At 39.9% G+C, this 23,012-nt stretch overlaps 1 protein-coding gene across 7 annotated transcripts in view; it reads right to left on the minus strand.

Annotated features, from left to right (window-relative positions):
- The window catches only part of LOC125897992 (uncharacterized), an 88,997-nt gene that overhangs the window by 41,952 nt on the left and 24,033 nt on the right, over positions 1 to 23,012 (minus strand). For 5 of the 7 annotated variants that reach the window (XR_007450548.1, XM_049591574.1, XM_049591570.1 and 2 more), the window contains exon 1: positions 12,439 to 12,649. The exons of 1 other annotated variant lie outside the window; for it this stretch is intronic. The gene's annotated coding sequence lies outside the window, so the exon portion shown is untranslated. Of the gene's footprint in view, positions 1 to 12,438; positions 12,650 to 19,190; positions 19,422 to 23,012 lie in introns of those variants that run through there. One more of the 7 variants, XM_049591573.1, reaches the window with a different exon arrangement.

Raw genomic sequence — 23,012 nt, forward strand, 5'->3', positions numbered from 1 at the left:
TGCAACGTAGGGAGTTTTTTTAAACTCTGAAATTGTATCTGCCCATCTAAACACAAAATCAGGGAGAAAGTCATCAGTCTTTAGTTAAGCAAAGCGTCTAAAGACTGACTTGTGAGTCTAAGTACAAGATAGCTGTTTTGTCAGTGAACAGTTGTAATGGAGCCAAATTGTGTGCTGTTGCCTTTTTAAATGTTGCTGTTGTCCCTGGCTTTATATGAGAAGAGGAAAAGATCGGCAGGATCGGATTAACACAACTGTTTGTGAATGCTGCGAGTTATAAGTGAAGCCAATTTGTGTACTTGTGTTTGAAATTGTCTTTATTAAGCCATATTTAACCCTATGGGCCCTAGGCGTTTCTGGGGTATTTTCACTACCTTTACTTTTAAGCTCATATCACAGTCATTCTAAAGGCTACATACACATGCTATATCTTGTTTTTTTTCAGGACAGTGTGGGCTATCCAGATTTGCCATCATTTCATGTCCTCCTATGTGCCTGTATTTTATATTCATTTTTATATCAATGAAAAAAACAAATCTGTGTTACTAAATTCTTACATTTTTACATGTATCTCACCATAGCAAGTTGGAAAATGACATATTCTGCCATATATGAAGAGGGGAGACTCTTTGGAATCTGGCAATATAAGAACCATGATGCTGGGACATTCTGTCACTTCACAGCTGTCCAAAACATGTGGTTTGTGCCAGGCGGACATGATTGCCAGTATTTTTTCATTATTGCAAGAAATTCCATTGACTCATTCACAAGTCAAAAATGTGTTTTATCTGAAAGATACATGCAATATTTACATCTAGGATCATAGAAAAATAGTCAACCAAATGCAATGATATCCTCCAAGATAATATTGGCCACTTTGTTTGCAGGAAACAAAGTTTGTTGTTGTTTCTCAGTTTCAGTTATATATTGGGGGGCATTTTGGGCATTGGAAGGGGGGGACATGTCCCCCTCAATGTATATGGTGACTACAGCCCTGTCATGCTTGCATAATTAGGCTACAGTTGTCTGGGTGCACAAAGGTGAAGTGGCTGGTCTTGTCATACAAAGTTTGATGGAGTGTCAACTGGACAATATGGAGATATTTGCATCTTGAAAGATGGACTACAAATGTGGATAGACAGGGAGAAACACACGCAAGCCTAAGACGTGGTAAGATACGATATTCCTCACTATATGAAGTGACTGGTAACAAGATCTGTATAATGGATTGTAAAGAAATTCGTCAGGTTTTTATTTCGTAGACAATTAATCTGGATTTATAGCATGATGGGATGACAGCACAATGATGTGTGTGGTATCCCTGGAAAACTCTAGTCCTGCGCTTTCATGTGATATGCGTGGCATTTCTGTGCGACCCTGCATTCGCGAGTAATCCATCCAAGAGTAATGTGTGTGCAAAGCTGTATGAAAACTCTCTTACACATAATTTTAGTGTAACTTTATCATTGTTTTTCGCTGTGAAAACATTGGACTACTGAAAGGTGGCCTTGTCGAAAAGCTACAATTCCGCTGTTTCACGTGATATGTGTGGCTTCTTGCTATGACACACGGTCGCGGAGAAAATCAATAGAGAAGAACAGGTGTGAATTTGGATGCACTATGCGTCGTTCGGGCCCATAGGGTTAATGTGTGTTTTGGCTGTGTTTTGTATTAACATTTTACACCTACTTAACAGAAACCTCCAGCACCGACTACTGTTTTGGAGGTGTAACTGCAGAGTGACACAGACACACCACTGCACAAGTAAAAATGCTTACAACGGCGTAGGTGACGTGCATAGGGTCTACGCACAACCATAAATCCTCTTTAACTGTCTGGTCCCTCTCAGTGTTCAGACATCAACAAACAGGATTCACAAAGGAAAAAATAGAACTTTAATATGAGAACCAAGCAAGAGAGACAGGACACTTACAGAGTTTGCATGAGACAAATTGTTGTATCATTACCATTAATTTTGGAAACTGACTTGTGATGCACAGCAAGGAGTATCTCAGCCTAAAGCCATCTATTTTACAACAGAACAATAAAACACAGCTTAACTGGGTGCAAAAGACAAAATAAAAATTCAGTTATGAGAGCAACTCCAGATTCTTTCTGTTGAGCATTTTACTGAAACTGAGCCATGCATCTCGGCATTCTGGCTTTAGAGGAGAGTTGTTGCCTACACAAATATTGACTAAAGTGTTTTGGATGATAGAAATAATGTTTTGTGACTGGTCACCCAGGGTGTAATATTCCTTTAAAAGCTGACAGAGCTTTGCCGTGCAGCCAACCGTAGCGATGACTTTGTCTGACCCACCTGTCTGCTGATCTTGCTGCCTAGCACCAGACTAAACACTGACATTTCTACCAAGGCTTATTGGCTGCAGCTGACTAACCAACAGCCAATCAGCACACAGTGAGGAATGGATGGAGAGCAAGACTCAGACAGTAAGAGTATAAAGGAGAGAAAGAGGTTGTGTAGAGACAACCAAACCTCATGCAAACTCAGAAGGAAGAAAGCACACCAAGACAAAAACTGCAGAAAGAGGGCATCACTTTCTATCACTGAGCACAAAGGCTGTCTTTTGAGGTAAATATATAGAAAAGCTGCTTCTTCATTTGAAGACGGAATTACAGGCTTTTGCTGGGGTATTAAATGTTGATGCATAACAATAACAAAGCAAAAGGACATCTGTTTCTGAATGGCACCGAATTGATAATCTGGCTCCGGACAGGCAGTTATCGGACTCTGCATCGCTAAACGGGATCAATACCTAATGAATTCCTAACAGAAGTCTAAATGTATTCTACACATGAGTGCAAAGAGTAACCTCTACAGATTGATAAATATGACATTACACACAGCCAGAGGAATGCATCCTCTTAATTGACATGAGCATTTTCAAATTTATTCAAACAACAATTCAAATAAATTGGACTGTGTGGCACCTTGGTCCTGTAATCTCACACAGCACCTTGTCACTTGGCCTGGTGTTTTTTTTACCATTGTCTCCTATCAGGCAACTTAGGCAGCACCACAAAAGCAATGGAGAAATGAAAGGCTTAGTTTGGCATTTACATGGTGATAAAATTAGCACTATACAGAGATAAGGTTACAATTGTCTTCAAATCAAATACAGTTGAAAACTACATAGTTGCTGTACAGCAATGTGTAAGAACTAAGGACATTACAGGAAGCAGTAATGAAGCTCAAGATGTTTTTGTGTTCATGTGCTGTATTATCATGGCTGAGAATAAAACACTGAAAAGTTTGAAAAATACCAGTGCCAAATCTGTTCTCTAAGGAACCACCTACATGGTTAGGTACATACAACAGCTTGCCTGATCATGATATGCACATGTGAGGGGGTAGGTGCATGTTGTTATTCATGCCATTAAAAGAGATGCTTGTGGAGATAACTAACAAATGCTTTTGACATTATCATCTTCAAAAAAAAAAGCAAATCAACATTTAATCTGGAGCTAAAACACAGCAGTGTATCATGGCTATTAGATATCCATTCCAGTGGAGAGGATAAACAGCAGGTGAGCTAAAACTTGGGGGCTCAGAAACACAACTCATTCAAAACACTGAAAGTGACACAAAAGGTTACATCATCCAAAATATGATTTGTTTTATGATATCTATCTCTGTTATCAAAGTGTGCACTCAAATAGCCTATTACTGAAACGGACTTATTCAAGTATTCAAGAAGAAAGGCTCACAGTCTTCCACTTTGAATCTGGTAAATCTCTAAGCCCCGTTTCCACCAAACACTTTCAGTATAGTACCTTTGGAACCAAAAGTAACCTTCAGACATGGTACCTAGACCCTAGGTCTGTTTTCCATTTCCACCACAAACAGTACTCTTAAATGTGGGAAGGTTTGTTGTCACTCACTTCTCCATCCAGTTCTCGCTGTATTTCCTCATCACCAGTGACAGGAAGGGAAGCCTGCATCTCATTTATCATCAAGGGAATGGGGTTGCATGCTGACATTTTCAGAACAAAATGGAACAGGCTGGATTGAAGAGTCTCTGTCGATGGTATATTTAAAAATAGCGGTTTGTGCATTTAGTCCTTCTCAGGCAAGCTTAGGGGTTGAGTGTCGCTGGAGCTCACAAGACTGATGACCTGCAATGCTTATTTTCCTCTCCAAGTGAGGATTAGAATATATGCAGTTCACATAACCTTATTGAAATTAATATTTAAATGCTTTAAGATTAAGTGTATATCATCCAAGAGAGGCAATAAAAACTAATGGATTGGTCAAAGTGGTCCTATTGAAATGTAAGGTGTGTTGATGGAATCAGTCGTCAATTCATGCATTGAATAACATTACAAGTAAGCCCTCCACCTTAAAAGTTGCTGGCAGTCGGCCCAGTGAATTAAGTAATTTTTTTCTCAGTCTACAACTGCTGCGAGAGGCAGCTAAATATTTTTTCATTTTATAGTTACAGTTTACTTATATATGTAAGACTTTTAACAGTGGTAACATAAGCTTCAAAAAAGCCACAACTCAGCCCTGAACAAGAGACACAGTCCGCTATTGACAATGTGTGTTAGGTACCCCAACAGAGGGTTGACCAAAAATGGGGGTTGTTAGGAACAGTTCTATTGGTACCATCCACAACTTTTCACAGTGGAAACAGGAAAAATGCATACTGAACTGAACTGAACTGAACTGTACTGGACTGCTTGGTGTAAACATGGCTTAAAGGTTTTCTTAGGAACCAGCACACATTCACTCCTGTGTTCAAGTTATAGCCTACCCCACATTAGTAAGGTCGCCAAAGTCAACCACCATTTTCTTCTTCTTTCTGCCCTAAGATCTCTGTGACAGGTGTGCAAATTTCAAAGATAGTATAAAGAATTTTCCACAGGCTGTCTCCAGAGGAGCGGACCGTAAATGAGATTGATTGAGATAGCTTCTCATTTAGAAGGCAGAGGAGGAAGTTATCTGATGATACCTTTTCTCTACATGTCCTTACCAAACATAATCCCTCTGCACAACCTCTCATTATCAAAGCAATCACCTAACAGTGGGAAGAACACTGGAAATTACAAGAATTAGCAAAGGACTGTGAGAAAATGATTGCCAATTCAAGACTTTAATTAGGCTTGTGCAAAACAATCAGACACAATTAGGAGGTACCAATCAATAAGCTAAAACTCATAAGCAAGAGCAGATGAACTCATATTTTTAAAAGGCTGTTTGAGCTCAGATACCTTTTGCTCACAGTTGGGTATGAGATAGAGGAGAGTGTCGATGGCTCTTATTGTGGCTAATAAAGCAGGTGACTTGCAGGTAAATCAGCAGATGAATCAGCACTGCCTTCTTACTAAAATGACCATTAGCTCATACTTGACTCACTAAGCACTGTCTGAGAGGGTCTGGAAACATGCTCTGAATTGTCAAGACATCCACAGTACAACACTCAGACTTCAGAGACATCAAACTACTATAGAAGTTATGCCAAAACTTGGCAAGATTATCAGATGTCTTTCCTTCAACAAACATTACCATCCACTCATTCTAAAATGATTTAATATTACAAGTTGTTAGAATTATTTAGGCATTTCTTCAGCTATATGTTTGAAATTACTGTCTGAATACTGCTCTCTTAAGTTCAGAAAACATGACATTCTTGAAGAAGACCTACAAGCAAAGGTGTGTTTTAGCAAACCTTGGGACTATGTTGCTTACCCACATTAGTTTTGGTTAATGTTTGAACTTCACCCACAGAGAACCTCATTATTATTTAACACAAAAAGTGGCATCAAAGAAGGTCTGTAAGCATGCCTTCTTACAACTATTCTAAAATTATATTTAATGATTTTAATGATAGTATAGTGTAAAATATCCTCTTATGGCCTGGAGGTGACTATATATGTGTGTGTGTGTGTGTGTGTGTGTGTGTGTGATGCATTCCCATTGAAAACATGGCTCCTCTCACGCCAAAGCCATGTCGTCTTAAACCTAGTTCACATTACACGATTTTCACCACAATTTTGATACGCAGAGGATCTTGAGAGCCACCTTGGGTCGGAGGTGAGTCGGCAGATAGTTTGACACGACGAGTCCTTGTGTGAACAAGCCTACGAGCAAGTTGCCCCTCGTCTGTGACTGGGACTGGATATCTGGCATGCTAGAAAACTGGAGAAGTGTGACACCACTGACAAAGAGCACCAGCCAATGAGAGGCGGGATACTTCCCACGTCAGCACACAGGAGGACAGAAGATATGCGAGGAGGACAAGCCGACAACAGGGTTGTCAGGTCCGCTTATTAGCCATGACTTTGGCCTTGTTTTTTTGTAAAGTAGCTTACAAATATTGGTAGTTGCGGGTTGCGGTTATTTGGGCTTGTTTCTAAAGCAAGGTTGCTTATTTTGGGCTTGCTCTCTAAACATCGCCTTTCTCTATATATATCCATCGCTTCTTTTGGGCTTGTTTCCATAGCCCTGGTTGCTTGTTTCTCTCCCAAGATCTGGCAACACTGACAAGCGGGCAATCAACAACAACAATGGCATTGTCCACAGGATCACAGGGAACGTTTTGTGTTTGGACCCTGGCCCTGGAGGCAGATCTGATTCAACACTCCAAGTTAAAAACTGTAGTTTGGTGACGTCACCGCATTATCTGCGGCTCTGTTGGTGAGCACTCAGTGGAGAAATCTTGTGGTGTGCACACACAGGTTGTAACACAGTTGGCGAGACTCCCAATGACAGAAACACACGTCGCCAGGTATGAACACTCAAAAGATTACGATAGTCTCCGCAACGCAAAATCTGGGTGAAAATCATGAAATGTGAATTAGCCTTTACAGAGCACATGCCAGTCAACCACGACTGCAGGCAGAGCCAACAGGATGGGACAGAGCAGGGATTATAAAGCAGCCTGGTGTTTCCACCAGGGTGTCCCCTGCTGGGCTACATGGTCCCAACTCCCTTTGTCTGCTGTTAACCCGTTAAATCCCGTGGAAGAGCCCATTGAGAAATGTGTCACACACCCCAGGGGTGCATTTTGTGTGGAGTAATGATCTTAAAGACGTTACACAGCACTGCTACTGACTCCAACCCCCCCACCCCCACCCCACCCCCCAACCCCCCTTCCTCCCCACATACACACTCACACACACATTCATTTGTTTTCTGAGTTGGTTCTAGTATCAGTTATTGTTAACTGTGGTCTTAATTTCTTACTAACAGCATTGAACAATGTTCTTCAGGCAGATGTCCCAGTGTTGTCTGTCCACACCTAAAAACAACCATTTCAGTCCCCCTTCACAGACTGAGATTAAGAAGGATATTGATGTTTGCATTGTATATGAGGATATTACACCTCTTATTACTGTGGATACACTGTGGTTTGCAGTATTTTAGCAATGCTATGTAGAGCAGGCACCTCTGCTCTGCCCTTTGCTGTTGTGTTGAGCATTCTTTGTAGCTGACTGTGTGTGTATATGTGTTATGGACAGAGATAGAGAGTGCACACACGAGAAATGTTGCCAGTACACTTACAGAAAGTGTAATTATACTTCAGTAATGCCCTCCATGATTAATCTTGTGGCCCTCTGAAACCAAACCATCACACCAATGGCAAATTACCACTATAAAAATAAACCATGATGTGAACAGGTCAGCGATGCCAGAGCACAAAATGTCTCTTAGTGTGTATTTATATACAGAGTATGAGCAAGTGGGGAACGAGCTCTAGTAACCCAATTAATGTTCGTCCACTGACACAGACCAGCTCCATCCACATCAATGTTACACAGCCCTGTGGTGCTACTAAAGTGTGTTTTGTATGTATTTTGCATGGAGACATTTCTGAGAGCCTGAGATGAGCTCAGATGCACACTTTAAGGAAAAAAGCTTCATATTTCTGTGAGTGTCTGAGTAACACCTTCAGAGCTGAGAGAGAAAGAGAAAAAAGAGACAACAATGTCGTCTTAATTCTTGTTGACATTGTCCCATCATCACTGCTCTGTGAGTGAATGTGGTGCAAATGAATATCAAATGTATGACTGTATGACCTAATCTCTATGGCACAAATCATTCCCATTAAAAAAGGCAGCTTTGGCTGAATCTGAAGAGCACAATAAACCCAAAACTAAACTGCTCCACAGCAAAGTCCTCTAGGGTCCCTTAAAGGGATAGTTCAACATTTTGGCAAATTCGCCTATTGCCGTAATCCCTATAGTCATATGAGTAGGTACATTACCTGTAATTGTCAGTGCCTGCTGTTCTGAGATCGGTGGGGCAGAGCTGCCCGTTGAAATGGAGGTGAACGGTACAGCCCCCTCTCTCCCTCAAAATTAATCAAATACACCATCAAATGACTCCAAAACACACATGGCTTGCACATTCCCCACGCTATGAAATAATAATGTATAATTAAGTAGGCCTAACATTACGACACATGAAAAAAATACTCTGAACTACTTTCTTGAGTAAACCACTGGGCGGAGTGACACAGTGCACACCTGAGACAATGCCATTATTGCTGTAACTGTATTGCTGCTTGCAGCTTTGCATTTGCGGTATCGTCAGTTGGACGCACCAGAAAGTTTGAGAAAAGTTTACAGAGTGTTGTTGTAAATCATGGTTTACACATGTATTGTAAAAGGTTGCGGTAACAAGCCAAAGACATGGAGCAGTACCATCACGTAGTACCAACCAAAAATACGGACAGGATGAAACAATGGCTATTTGTGCTGGACATCGACCCCAACACGTCTATGGAAATGGTCCGGAAAATGTTTGTTCACTCCAACCATTTTTTACCGGAGGACTACAGTGAAAGGATGGAGCGCAGAAGCTCAGGAATGGTTCAAACGCTTTTCTTGAAAAATACTGCCATACCATCTGTTGGCATCACAAAACCAGCAGACGTGGTAAGTGATCGTTGTCTATTTTGCTCAGCAATGTATCTGCTGTAATGTTACCTCCATGTTGAGTAACATTAGCCTACAACCCAGGCATGGTAAATAAGGCTAAAATGCAAATGTTGTTGTGGTTATGTTATGGATAAGTGCTTGCCCAGAGCATATAGTGAAGTGACTGGCATTACTTCTCATTGTTGGGAATAAACAGGCTGCTAGGGAACATTTTAAGTTGTTGTTCCCTCAGGAGTTGTGGTGATTTATGAGTGTGGAGTTAGCATGTTCTCCCCGTGTTCCGGTGATTATTTTGAGGCGTACTCTCATCCCATCCCACCATCAACATATGTATGTAACATACAGTCAATGACAACTGACAATGTCAACAAAAACTGAAAATGTAAAAGCTTTGTAAACGTAGAATGTGTGGCAGAGATGTTGTATTGGATTGTATTAGATTGCACAGGTGTACCTAATAAAGTGGCCAGTAAGCCGCACATTTACATCACCAATCCATGCCGCCTCTGGGTCTCCCCTCAGCCCCTGGTTGCTCGGCAGCCTCAGCCTCTCTTCTTGCTCCCTCTCCTTCCAAAACCTGTAACTCTTCCTCTGTATATTCTGGCTTCTTCTCAACAAACTTGTTTTGATGACGGGAGTAAATGCACTAAACATACGCTGTTTGAAATCACTCCGCCCAGCAAGTACTATATGTCTGGAATGTAGTTCCGGCTGTGCATTTGGCTTCAAAACAACTCTGTCTCGTAATATTACATTATTATTTCATAGCGTGGTGAATGTGTAAGCTACAAGTTGTACACATGAGCGTTTTGGTGTCATTTGATGGTGTATTTGAAGTTTTGAGGGAGAGAGGGGGCTGTACCGTTAACCTCCATTTTGTGCACAGAGCAGCAGGCAGTTCTGCCCCACCAATCGCAGAACAACAGGCACTGATAATTAAAGGTAATGTACCTACTCATATGACTATAGGGGTTACGGCAATAGGTGAATTTGCCAAAATGTCAAACTATCCCTTTAAGCAGTGCAGTCAAGTTCACATTTCTTGTCAAGCACTGACTACAGCGCTCTGTGCAAACCACATTTGATTAGTTCTCCACAGCCCCTTCCATCCAACAACACACGCACACCCTTCTCAGATGGAGAGCACTTGACTCGTTCCCAAATTGAACTCTTATGCACTCTACTTGTATGAAAGATAATGCCTTTTTGTAGCCAAACAGCAAAAGAGTATTTTTTGAGAGCATGGCACTCAAAGTAGCAGGAAATAGAGATTCTTGTGGTAAGGAATCAACATTTACAGAGCCTGGGCTGGTGTCACAAACATGAAAACTATGCAATTATGTGCCACTGCACAAAGATGCTTGACACATTTATCTTCTGTATTTTCCACAAAGTTAGTGCCAGAGTTAAATCAGAAGGACCACAATATATAAAAGAGCAGCAAATATATTTTTTTTGTTTCTAAAATGTGTAACAGATCATGGAATTAGTGAAAATGAGCTGGATAATATCCTCAACTAATCTCAAACACACACACACACACACACACACACACACACAAGCGCACACACACACACACACACACACACACACACACACACACACACACACACACACCATCCTCTAAATATTAAAGATGAGTCTACTGCTATGGTTACAGCAATAAGCCTTCAGAAATCATGTCTGTAATTATGAATGTATATATGAAGAGTCGAGGTGATGGTGTTTCTTTTTTCCATTACTGAAATCTGCACTCATATCACAGAGGGCCGGACTTCACGCTCCACCAATCACCATCGCAGTCATGGCAGGATTTTTTTTTTTTTTATCATTTATTTGTGGGATTAAAAACAGACTTTCATACTTGTCAGCACACCTTTTAGTGGCCTCTTAATAAATTCTAACATCCACACACTGAATGAAATGAGCAAAACACAATGTTTCAGTGCACACAGTCCATCTTATTTTATTGCACGTTCAAACTGATATTTAATGAGCCATTAAATACAAGGTCTGTGATTTGTGGAGTATGAATTTGAAGAGTGCATGCATCTTGGTATCAATCAGACAAAGCTCAACAAACGGCTCCATTCTTTTTTAGTAACAATAAATCAAAGCATGCACATGGCCATCACTCTAAGACACAGATAATCAAAAGCAGACAGAGAGTAAGATGGCCAAACATCATGTCTAATGTCCCAACAAACCTGAGGATCAACTGTCTCCAATTAGGATAACAAAGACACATGCAAAAAAGAATGAACCCATCCACCCTGTCTCTCTTTGCACTCACTACAAAGTGCCAGGTTTTCTGTTCTTTAAAAATATATCTAAATTCAAATTGTCAATTGTTTTTCAATGGGTCTCCATGTCTCCAATTTTCTCTCTTAAACAAGAGGTGAGAAAATGCTCACACTTGCATAAAGCCTTGTGCACCGTTGTCCATGTTATTTTTCCTTTCTCTTGTCTTTCATTGCTGTTTAATCCAGTCACATCAGCTCCCTGAGCAGGTGAAGTCAGCCAAAGACTTTCCCACGGTCTGAGAGCAAATCCAAATGCCCCAAGCCCTTCCTAAGGGCCAGCCATCTGTCCGTTCTGTTTGGAGTGTGTTAGGGGGTAAAGCGTCAGCTGCATGACCAAATTCAACGTTCCAACACATCCTTCCCTCATGAAGAAAAGCCCAAAGCATCCATTCAACTCAACATACACACACACACACACATACACACACACACACACACACACACACACACAGCTTGTGCCCAAACACAAACAAATCAACAGACAGATGTGACTCCTCATTTTCAACAGATTTGCAATTCAAAGCCCTCATACACAGTCTCTGTTTTTATAACAGTTATACACAGTTCAGTCATCTGCCTCTAAATACTGACATGTCTGCTAGCTTACAGTTTTCTGCTAATAACAATAAAGAATAAATTTGTATGTAAAAGTGAAAAAAGATAATTTCCTTTCCTTCCTTCCTGCTCTGATGCTTCAAACGTGAAAGTTGCTGATTGGAGAGAATCCTCATTAAAAAAATGTCTCTGAGTTCAGCATATAAACCTTGACCTTTGCTCCCTGCAAGGATAAATCATCTGTGCCACTGACTTCCACAGAGACATTACAATTTAACTACAAATACAGCTCAAAATGTAGATCCAGCAAGTTGTAGAACACTGATGGAGCATGCCGAAAAAAATATCCACAAAAAACATCTTACTTTGAATTAGGATTTGCCATGATCATGTGATGCATTTCTTTCTTTCTCAAGCGCATGCTGCCACCCCAGTCTCAAAGCGTTCCCCATACTCTTTTTTTCTCTCCTCAAACTGACATGCTATCATTTTATTTCCCTTCTCAAAGAGCGACTCTGCCGCTGGTGGCTATGCTCCTCGCCTCGGCCTGATGCATTTTTAAAATGCGTGACATTGCCTCTGTGGGAGCATGAGAACGGAGCTTCCTCAATAGTAGGGTCCCCATACCCGGCCCGTAACCATGGAAGCAGATGCCTGCCCTCCCGGCCCTCCTTACCTCCTGTCGATCGCAGGCTGTGAGCTGCTTCGGCAGTGAAAAGAGGCTGTGCCTGCCTTTCTCCTCGCTCTGACCGAACTTGCCCCACTCCTCAAAAGGAGCCATTGAATAGGTCACTGGTCTAGACTTGTTTGCACGGTCCAGGGAGCAGCCTTGATGTAACCCTTGCTCTCCTCTCTCTCTCTTTCTCTCTGTGCCTGCTACACCAGCCGCCCAGCGACTGCAGACTGTGGAGGGGTGGCGGGGGACACACACACACACACACACACACACACACACACACACACATTGGAGACGTGGTTTTGAAAAGGAGCCCGTCCGATTTCGCCATTGTGCCTTTTCATTCATCGATCGAATGAATATCGAACCTTCTGTCCCTGCGTGTGTGAAATGGATAGCTTAGCAAGCATTTTTCCTTCTCTCTTCTGAGGTCTGTGTTGTGGGCCCAGAGCTGTGATTTTTTTTTCTTACTTATTGTAAGAATGTCATTTTTATTTCAAACATTTTTTTCTCTCTTTAATAATTTGTGCTAAGTTTAATTCTGATGTGGCCTGCAGTCAGGCAGATTTCATCATTCTGAAAAATCTGATTGATTTTCACTGTATATTTTAGAAATTGTATTTATTGATCAAATAAATGTTAACCTGTTTGCAGAATAAAAAAAACTAAAATGTAAAAGTGCAGAAAAAAAATTGAGATATGAGACACATGCAGCTGCACATTCCATTTGAATGCATTTGCTACAGTTCAAACAGAAATGGGAACCCTTTGTATTAAATACCTAAAGAAGAAGAACAGAATTAAGATAAATGCAGACATTACTGCATTATTTGACCCAATCTAATATTTTTAAATTATGTTTAAAATGGACAATATAACACATGTAAAACCATAATTATAATACAAGTAAAAAAATACACTTAATTTGTCCTGGAAATCAACCACTTTAATTAAATATAAACATTATTTTAGGGCTCATGGAATGTTATGTGTTTCTAATAAGATAACGTTTATTGACTGCTTGCAGTGAATGGTTATGGGTGAGCATATATGGGTGAGGGGACAAAGAGAGAACGCAGGCAAGAGCTTCAATGATAGCTTTAGCACAAGGTAAGACAATCAGTGTCAACATATCAGTATTGAATGAGGCCACATATAAGGTGACTTTTTGTTCAGTCAGATTTATAAAGCAAAACTCATTTTGTTGTGTAATGGACGTACGACTTGATGACTTGTTTGTTTTTATGACTTACAGTCACTTTTGTAAATACATACAGAATCTAATTTGCAAATATTTGCTCATGATAACATATTTTTAAATTTGCATTCTAGCAATTAAATATATTTCAACTGTGTTTAGTTGCATAATGAGAGTTCAAAATACAACTTGAGGTAAAAACAACTGTAAATATTGTAAACACACGGAATCAAAAAGAAACTGAAAGCGGAGCCTGCAGAGAGGAGCAGTTCAAGCTTCCATGCTCCATCAGACAAGTTGCTATGCAGGGGCCAATCAGAGGGGGAAGAGAGGGAACAAAACAGGGCAGAAAATGAGCAAATTCAAAGGCAGAGGAAGGAAAGCAAAGGAACCAGTGAAGTAAGAAGGCAAAGGCATTGTGTTCACAGAACAATTGAGGCTGCTTCCATAGTGAGTACGAGGCTGGCGCCCACCACACACCAAATCCAAATAGTACAAACCAAAGGGCTGCTGCAGGAGGTCTGCTGCTGCTTTGAAAAAATGTGGCTTTATGTGAAAATAAATGATGGAATTAAACAGCAGAAACAATTCAACATTAGTATTGCATTACTTCTATGTGATTAACATTTACTGAGATGATAATCTGAGAAATCTTCATAAACATAAATAATTCTAAGAAACACTAGTGGCTGCTCAATATGATCAGAACATTTATATATATATATATATATATATATATATATATATATATATAAACATTTATATGTATTATATATTATATATATACACATATACATATATATATATATATATATATATATATATATATATGTGTATATATAATAAAAATCTATATCATTTTAAAGAGTAAAATGTAGAAAATGTGTGGTTATTTAATAATTATGTACTATAATTTTATTTTTTTTACATTATCTTCTAGTTGAAAGGGAATATCTAAAACTGAAGAGAGAGCAGTAACCATATAAAATAAAATAAGATCCCCACAAATTGTGATTTGTGATATTGGGCTTTATAAATAAAATTGATTGATTGATTGATTGATTGATTGACAGTAATGCAGATTATTCATCCTTGAAGAGAAAAGGCAGAGATGTGATATAATAACAGCACAAGCTGCATGTTGAAAATGGAGCTGGCTGATTTGGAGCAGGAACAATGGTGGAGATGGGGGGTGGAGGACGAGGAGATGTCTTGACTGAACCAACATACAACACACCGACAGGGACAGGCTGGCATGGTCAACCTTCTTGTCTCATATTACACACCAACAGGAGGCCATATTTTACTCAGTATACAGAATGAAATGATAAAGTGGTGGGCCTGGTGTACAACTGGAAATAAAATAAATATAGGAGCATATTTCCAAATGAAATTATTTTTCCTCACTGCAGTTTTTTTTAAACCAATTCCACACTGTGGAATTTAAGTTGTCTTGGAGTACAATATGGCAGAACAAATACAGACATGTTGACGAAGACTTTTTTTTTTTTGTCTCTTCATCATTTCAGATGATCCCAGGGTGCTGCAGAGGAGGGGGTCTGAAACTGACAACCTAAATGTAGCTGATACAGAATGAACAATAACAGATGTGTTATTGTTCATTCTGTATCAGCTACATTTAAGTTGGAATTACATGACAGGCAGAGCATAAATCTATTTTTTAAAAAAAAAAAAACAAAGAACAGCATTTGAATACTCTCACCTCTTTCTTTCTCCCACACATACAAATACACACACAGATACACTGGAACAACGGTTTTGGCAAGTGTTCCTTGAAACACACAAGCAAAGCAGCGCCCATCATAACCATTTCATGCCTTGAAAAAATGGAAGCCAAATGCCAAGTGTGGCTCCACTGTGTGCTGCCACAAAGACACAACCCAGTGTTAGCAGCACACACCCTTCATTACAAGGCAGCCAAGCTAACCAAATGCAAGGCAGCGTTTACAAGGGATGACAAGTTCCAGCTCCCATTCTCTGATTTCACAATGTTTTCCCCCAACTGATCCTGTCCCAGTTTACTGCATGCAAACTGTGTGGCTACATGTGACATATCTGCACAGCTACCTTCCATTATAATATTAGATACAGACAATGTTGGTTACTACTGTTTCCCATTAGAATTGATATGAATATAAGAATTCACTTAAGTTAGCAGTCACATTTGTGGAAATAATTAAAATCCCTCCTGATTAAAAGAATATTGACAAGTGTATAGTATATGCAGTCCTCCCTGCCTCAGAATCTGTTGGTACCGGGCTCTTAAACATGTGAAAGGCCTCTCAAACAGCATTTAGACGATTGTAAGACACCCCTGAAATCCAAAGTCATGAAAATCTTTAAGGGTTGTCACTATAACAGATTACACCAATTCAAAGGCATGGAAATCCTGGGAGACAGCATGCCTTTAAATAAAGATTTCATTGACAGGCTGAAATCTCATTTCTAATCAAAGGCTGCAACAGATCTGTGTAGCACTGATACTAACCCACACAAAACTCTCTGCTGAACTAACGTGATCTGTTGTCCATTCTTAGGGCCACAAAGGCATGTGTCCCCATACCTCACGTCAAGCCCATAGGCTGCTGCACAAAACACAGACAGCACCATAATCTGCTCCTCACCCCCCTCAAGTCCACCTTCCTCATAATCCACAATGCTAAGCACATCCAAAACATCTCCATGACATGATCTGCCCCTTACTACTTGACTACATTTGACTGCTGTGTTCACAATCCTCACAATTAAATTATGGCCACTTGTTAATATTTTGGAAGATGAAAACATTATTAAATAAGAGGACTCAGATAATGATTGTGTACATGAGGGATCACCATAACAAAACTAAACACTCTCCACCTCTTTCTTTGACAAACAGTGTGAGAAGCTCTGATCATTGTGTAGTGAAACAGCTCCTGTGTTTGTCACAGCCGAGCCACATCACTGTCACCAAAGTCAAACATGAAGCTTTAGAAGGTGAACTGGAACAAAGCCCTCTCACCATAACCACCATTCAAAGCACTATTTAATTAGGTGGAGAGCAACAAATCCTGCCTATTCAGTGGCTGGACACTTGTGGTGTTGGAGTGGAGTGTATCGTCTGTGAAAGACTCCCATCATAACAGAGGAGTTTCCCCTCCCTCACAAAGACACACACTGATCCACTAATGCGTGTGAGTTAACAAGCCCATCATGTGCTTCCCTAACTCATTGTCTTTTGAATGAGTGCTAATGGAGAGACAAAACAGCACACACACACACACACACACACACACACACACACACACACACACACACACACACACCGTGCAATGTGCTGCTCTATTTGTAGACTGTCAAGACGCGTGCCTAAAATCTGAGGGACGACATACTATGCTTCAGCTCACATATTATGATCCTACTGAACACAACAGCCACCAGAAAAAACCCTTACACATCCCCACACAAATTATATGTAAAACAATTGTGTGGAGGCAAATAATGTGTCAGTGTTGAGTAAGTAGTGTTAAATTCTTTTTTAATGTCTTTTTCATATCTTTAACACTATATATAAAAAACACTGTAAAAATGTTAAGAAATGTTTAAAGGTACTTCCTGAAATCTTTGTGAAATTAACAAAAATCATCTCTTGAAACACTCACAATTTTTCAGAGGCAATTTGGTGTTTAATTAAATTGAATAAGAAAAACAACTTTGCACTTTTTATTTATCTCATAATATTTTTTGTTTTAATCCTGTAAAATGTTTGGATCACTGAAATAGGGCAAATTGCAGAAACAATTTTTAAAAAGGTTGGAAACAACAAAGAGACTTTTTTGTTACTAAATGAATTAAAACTCTACAGGCTCACTTTTGGTAACTGTCTGTTTGCATCAAACACGATGTAACTGAGACTGGGGTTGAATCTGGGTGGTGGGCTCTAATCCTGAAGGACAAAACCAGCATATCCACCGAGACAAATCTTGTTTGATAGATCCCTGCTGCTATATCCAGCTGCAGCAGTCCGGCCTGGGAGGCCTCGGGAAGGAAGCATACTCGAATTTTATTAGAAATGGGACTCCTCAAATACTATATTAATTTACAGACAACATGGTAAAACCAAATTATCTTAATCCAGCCAAGGCCTTTGCATTCTCTCACACAATTTTAATATTCCTCTTACAGTATTTATCTGCTCACACAAGACCACAAAAAAAGCATGAAACATTTTTCGATGAAATTTAATTTAGCTATTCTAATAAAATATAAATCTTCCATGACATGACAGTCTATTTTTATCCAAAACGCAGACAAACACATAACTGTCACATTAAATAGTTAAATGTAATAAAATAATGTAATAAAAATAAAACTGTACCACTTTTGGTTCTTAAAATGTTACTAATTCCTTATTTGGGTATTACATTACATACTGCCATTTTAACAATAAAATGCATAAAAACAACATGAATCAGCAGTCAAATGTCCTTCTTACTGCTAAAGGAGTAGCATCATCTGTGTGTGGAGTTGGTTTGGGTGTTCAAAAGTGGAAAGTGAGGGTTAATAAAACAAGAAAGAAAAATAATGAGAGAGAAATTAAAGAAGAGGAGCATCTTGCAACACTGACGTCTCCCTGGGATTAGGCATGGCTGTCTGTGACAAAGTGACAGAAAATGAGGCAGTGCTCAGTGTTTCCAAGTGCTCAAGTGTATCTAATTGTGTGAGTGCAATTATGGGCATCTGCTTTTTTCATCTTTAGTATAAGCGTATATGTGTGAGCACATCCATGTGAGTGTCTTGCAGCTGAAAATGTGCTGGTCTCTCTGCTTTGTGTTCTGGGGGCAGAGGCTGGCCAGTACCTTTAAGCCAGCTCTGGGTCAGTCCAAACACTGGCAGCTTTTCATAACTAGATCAAGTTGATGTGAGATTCTGTCCCTCTGCCCCCATTTCCATATGAATGTAGAATATGCATAAGAAGAAAAAAAAAAAGCTAGATCCTTGTGCCAGGAACCTCCACAGGGTTAGATAACACATTTGTAGGGACGGCTCTACATCCTCCCCCATGGCAATATAATAATATTATTAATAATATTAATATAATATTGGCATTATAAGCACATTTAGAGAGAATAATAAAAACAGCTTTGACACACAAACACACACACACACACACACACACATACATTAACACACACACACAAACTCTCTCTATCTCCTCTCCACACACATTTAAACCCAGCTGCGGTCGACGCTGCACTTGGCCAAGCAGCCTATAAATCAAAACACAAATGCAAGCACATATTTAAAAATGCTTTATCGTGAATGGACAAGCACACACATATACACAACAACAGATTTGTACAGGCTACAACCCAGCCACTGCATAAAGGCTTTAGCTAGACAAAGGGCTTGTCCTGAAAGACAAACCGCAGAAAGCAAAGAAAAAAGCAATGAACGTGATGCACAGACATCGAGCAACTCCCAGAAGCACGATGCCACACTGGAGTGAGAAGACACAAGAGTAAAAATGAACAAATAGCACAGATCTGCATACCCTGAATGTCTTGTATCCTCCCTCTGCTGCCTGGCAGGCCCCAACACCACCACGTGCTTATACGTGTGTTTCACACAGACGCATAGGCAATGTCACCCACTCCTATTGTTCCACTCCAGCGCTTGGCCAGAGACAAACCCCAGTCCTGTCTGGCTGTTTAAAGGTGAGCTCAAACCCGCAGTGATGAGGCCATCTATTACCAGGAGGGATGAGGGGAGGGGAGATACAGACCCCCAAACAGGGGAAAAGCTTACTCAGCTAGGTAACTGCTGGTGAGCCCCAACAGCCCAAAGCCTGCCTCCTGACGACCACACTGTCCTCAGCTACACACAGATGCAGTCAATATCAAAATGGCTTTTAAGATTTGTTACTTTTTACCATGTCTCTTTGCTTTGGTCACAGAGTGAGCCATAGATTATATAATCACCCTAGGTCTGACCCTTCTTTTTGATCAGAAGTATTCTTCAGAAAAACATGAACATGTGAGGAACCAATCACATGATGTCAGATAACTTAGCAGATATCACACAGATCAGATTACATTAAACATTATTTTCTGTTTCTATTGTTGGTTCTTTGCCTTCTGATTATCAAATCAATGTGGTGGTCTGACTACTAATAATAGTAACCAGCAAGTCAAAAATAAAAAAAAAAACATTCATATCTGGCTTAGATGAGCAGATATTGAAATGTTGCATACGTATTTCATTTATTTAGTGTAATTAGAGGAAAGGAACTTTCACTTTTTATAACAGCAACCCTCATGAAAAAACAACTACCAGTTTCCTTCATGTTGATGGAGGTGTTTTTTCTTTTGCTGTTTCAGCATTGTCTATTTTGCAATAGGACCTCAAATCTGACTTTATATTTTGTTTCATTTAAGGCTTGAAGGCAATAAGTAACATTTCAGGGCATGTGTAGATTTTTTTGTATCCTGTGTGGATGCAGTCAACATGCATCACTTAAAAGAATCACGGTAATGTTAATAAAACAGTTACACAACACATGTTCCAGTCCACACTTCTCATCAGTAATATGTATGTAAAATTATTCTTTGTGTAGGCTTTTAGAACAAATAACCTAAATCTGTTTTACTAACGTCAGGAGCAGCATGCATTGCTGGCCCCAGTGCAGTAACTGCAGACCAAGCACCATGAACAAAGAGAGAAAGGCAAACAACCCAATACAAAAACAGTAAGTAAAGAGTATGAATGTAAATTCAGTTGGTGAATGTCCCTGGCAGAAGAATAATTTTCACTCTAGCTTTCCTGTATCATTTTCTTTTCTGTGACACTGCGCTCCATTTTACAACTGTTGGGGTCTCAAGTGTTGTCAGTCATACTGCTCAGAAATATGGGTCACTGGAGTGGATGTTCATTTTTCGATTTACAAAGAGCCAATCAGACAGCAGGGATTTGGCCCCACTCCTTGTAAGACACAGGGGATTTCAAAGCCAGTCATTGTACACGATTTACACTGAACACATCCTGATGAGATTTCAGAAAGTTGGAGTTACTACTGTGCGTTGTACAATGTTTCAGTGGTCCTTATATAGTTAAGCTCTCTGTTACAAAGACTTGTTTCTCACATGCAGACATCCGTTGGGTCTGGTTACCATCAGCCCAGTGCCAGCCACCTGTGCACAGGCCCTCCTGTATTTATGTTGTGATAATCACAACCAGATTGTATTTACAGTGAGCACTCTTTATAGATAACACGTATATGTCTTATCTACAAAGAGTGCTCACTCTCGTCCAGATCAGAAAGTTAATAGAGACTCAAACAGATTCAAAATTTGGAATATTGGCACAAGACTTCAACTGTCAAAACAGAACCAGAGAGAAAACCACAAACTCAAACAAAAAAAGAAACAGATTTTTATCGCAACAGGGACAAGAAATGACACTTGATTGGATCCTAGTTTTTGGACAATGTCCTACGGAGCTGTTCTGGTCAGGACTGAGTCATAGTGTGCGACCTTCTCCAGCATCACACCAGTCTCTGCCAGCTACACAAACAGTGGAGAGAACATGACATCACCCCTCTATCATTCTGTAGATACACTCAAGGCTCACAGTTCAGCTGGTTTAAATGCTCGGTGCAGATGGAGGCTAATGTTAACTCACTGAGCAAGAGATTCATTAATCACAGGGTTCACATCCTCCTATTCTAATTGTCCTTGAGCAAGACACTGAACCTTAAGCTGCTCTCAGTATGCAGCTCTGCTGTTGTTGTTATATGAGTGTGAAGAAGAAGCAAGAAATGCTTTGTCTGTTAAGGTAGAAGGGTGTTATGTAATGCAGTTATCTTACAGAAATATTTTGTAAAACATTCCCTGAAACATGGGCCTGCTAAACAGACACTGCAAGTAATTACAAGGGGAATGTGTTCTAGTTTGGTCTGAAGCAGGCTTGTTTCTGTCCTTACATCATCCCTTAAAAAAACTAAACTGGTGACAGAAGAAGACTGACAACAGTTTGACCATACTGGATGCTGATGTAAAGGTAATGCAGTCTCTCTGTAGGCCTGTGGAGGATTTTCCTCCCTGACCATGCCCATTGTGATAAGTATGGCCAACCTAAGGCGGAGTAAACAGAGACACAAATCTCTCTGGCCTCTAGGCAGTCCAGGCAGGAGACATCAATTCCCAACAATCACCATGTCTGCATTCAAACAGATTTCATTACACCCTCACCACATTACACCCTTCAACAGCTAACATGTGGAAATGATTCTGGATTTTGTCCCTGTTTAATAAACACACCCCAACAAAGACTTTGACAGTTGGCAAAGAGTGAACAAGTGCATTCTCTTTTTTAATTGGTCTAAAAATGAGGGGTCATTATCATAGCGTAAAGCAGTCATGACCCTTTGGTGCATTTTTCAGTTCACCTATAACATGAAAAAAAAATAACCTAAAAAATATAACCATGTCTTACTGAAGAAGAGTGAAAGCCTTTGGAGGAAGAAGAACCAAGAAGAAGAAGAAGAAGAAGAAGAAGAAAAAACAGTAGTCCACCATGTGGCTGCCAATCTATTCATTGCTCCCATTTAATTTCTTTTGGGTGCAAAATCCTTTCAGTTTCAATAGCAAATTTAACAGTCCCCAAGGCCTAAGCACCAGACTGGTCAATACAAAACCAGACAACTAATTACTGAGCACACCACGCTCTCCTCTACCCCCTCCTCCTTCTTCCTCCCTTCTTTTCTCCCTCATTCCTCTCTCTCTCCAGCAGCTGTGGGGTTCATGTACACAAGAGCAGCAGTCAGGCAGTATTAGGTATCCACTTCGCAGCTCTCCCTTAAAAGCCTGTCCCATATTGGCCCTTCAGTCACACAAACAGGCATAGGGTTTCATACAAAAAAAAGCACACGCTGTTAGACAACTACATGTGAATATACAGACATTAACTTGGGCCATTTTCAAGATTCCTAAAAGTCTACATTTGTTTTCTAGGTTCATCTTTTTTTCCCTTTTTGTTTCTCAAGTCTTTTTTCTTAATTTGATACAAAACAAAAATTGTTTTGGTGATATTGTTTCCTTGTGGCTCAACAAGCCTAAGGTAAATTGCATGTTTACTGAGAGGCAGCTAAAGAATAGTTAATATTGTGAAGCAGTAAAGCAGTGGCTTTATGACCGTGTAATTACCATGTAATTGAGGCCTTGTTTTCAAGTAATAAATGAGAGTACAACTTGACAGGCTGTTAAGCTAATAAAACAGGTTCAAAGCTAACCTGCATCTACAGTGGTTAGTAAAGCTGGAATGAGTAATCCCTTATTCCTTTAGCTGATTGACAGAATATTTATCAGCAACTATTTTG

The sequence above is a fragment of the Epinephelus fuscoguttatus genome, linkage group LG12 (genome assembly GCF_011397635.1).
Source record: "Epinephelus fuscoguttatus linkage group LG12, E.fuscoguttatus.final_Chr_v1".
Lineage (NCBI taxonomy): Eukaryota > Metazoa > Chordata > Actinopteri > Perciformes > Serranidae > Epinephelus > Epinephelus fuscoguttatus.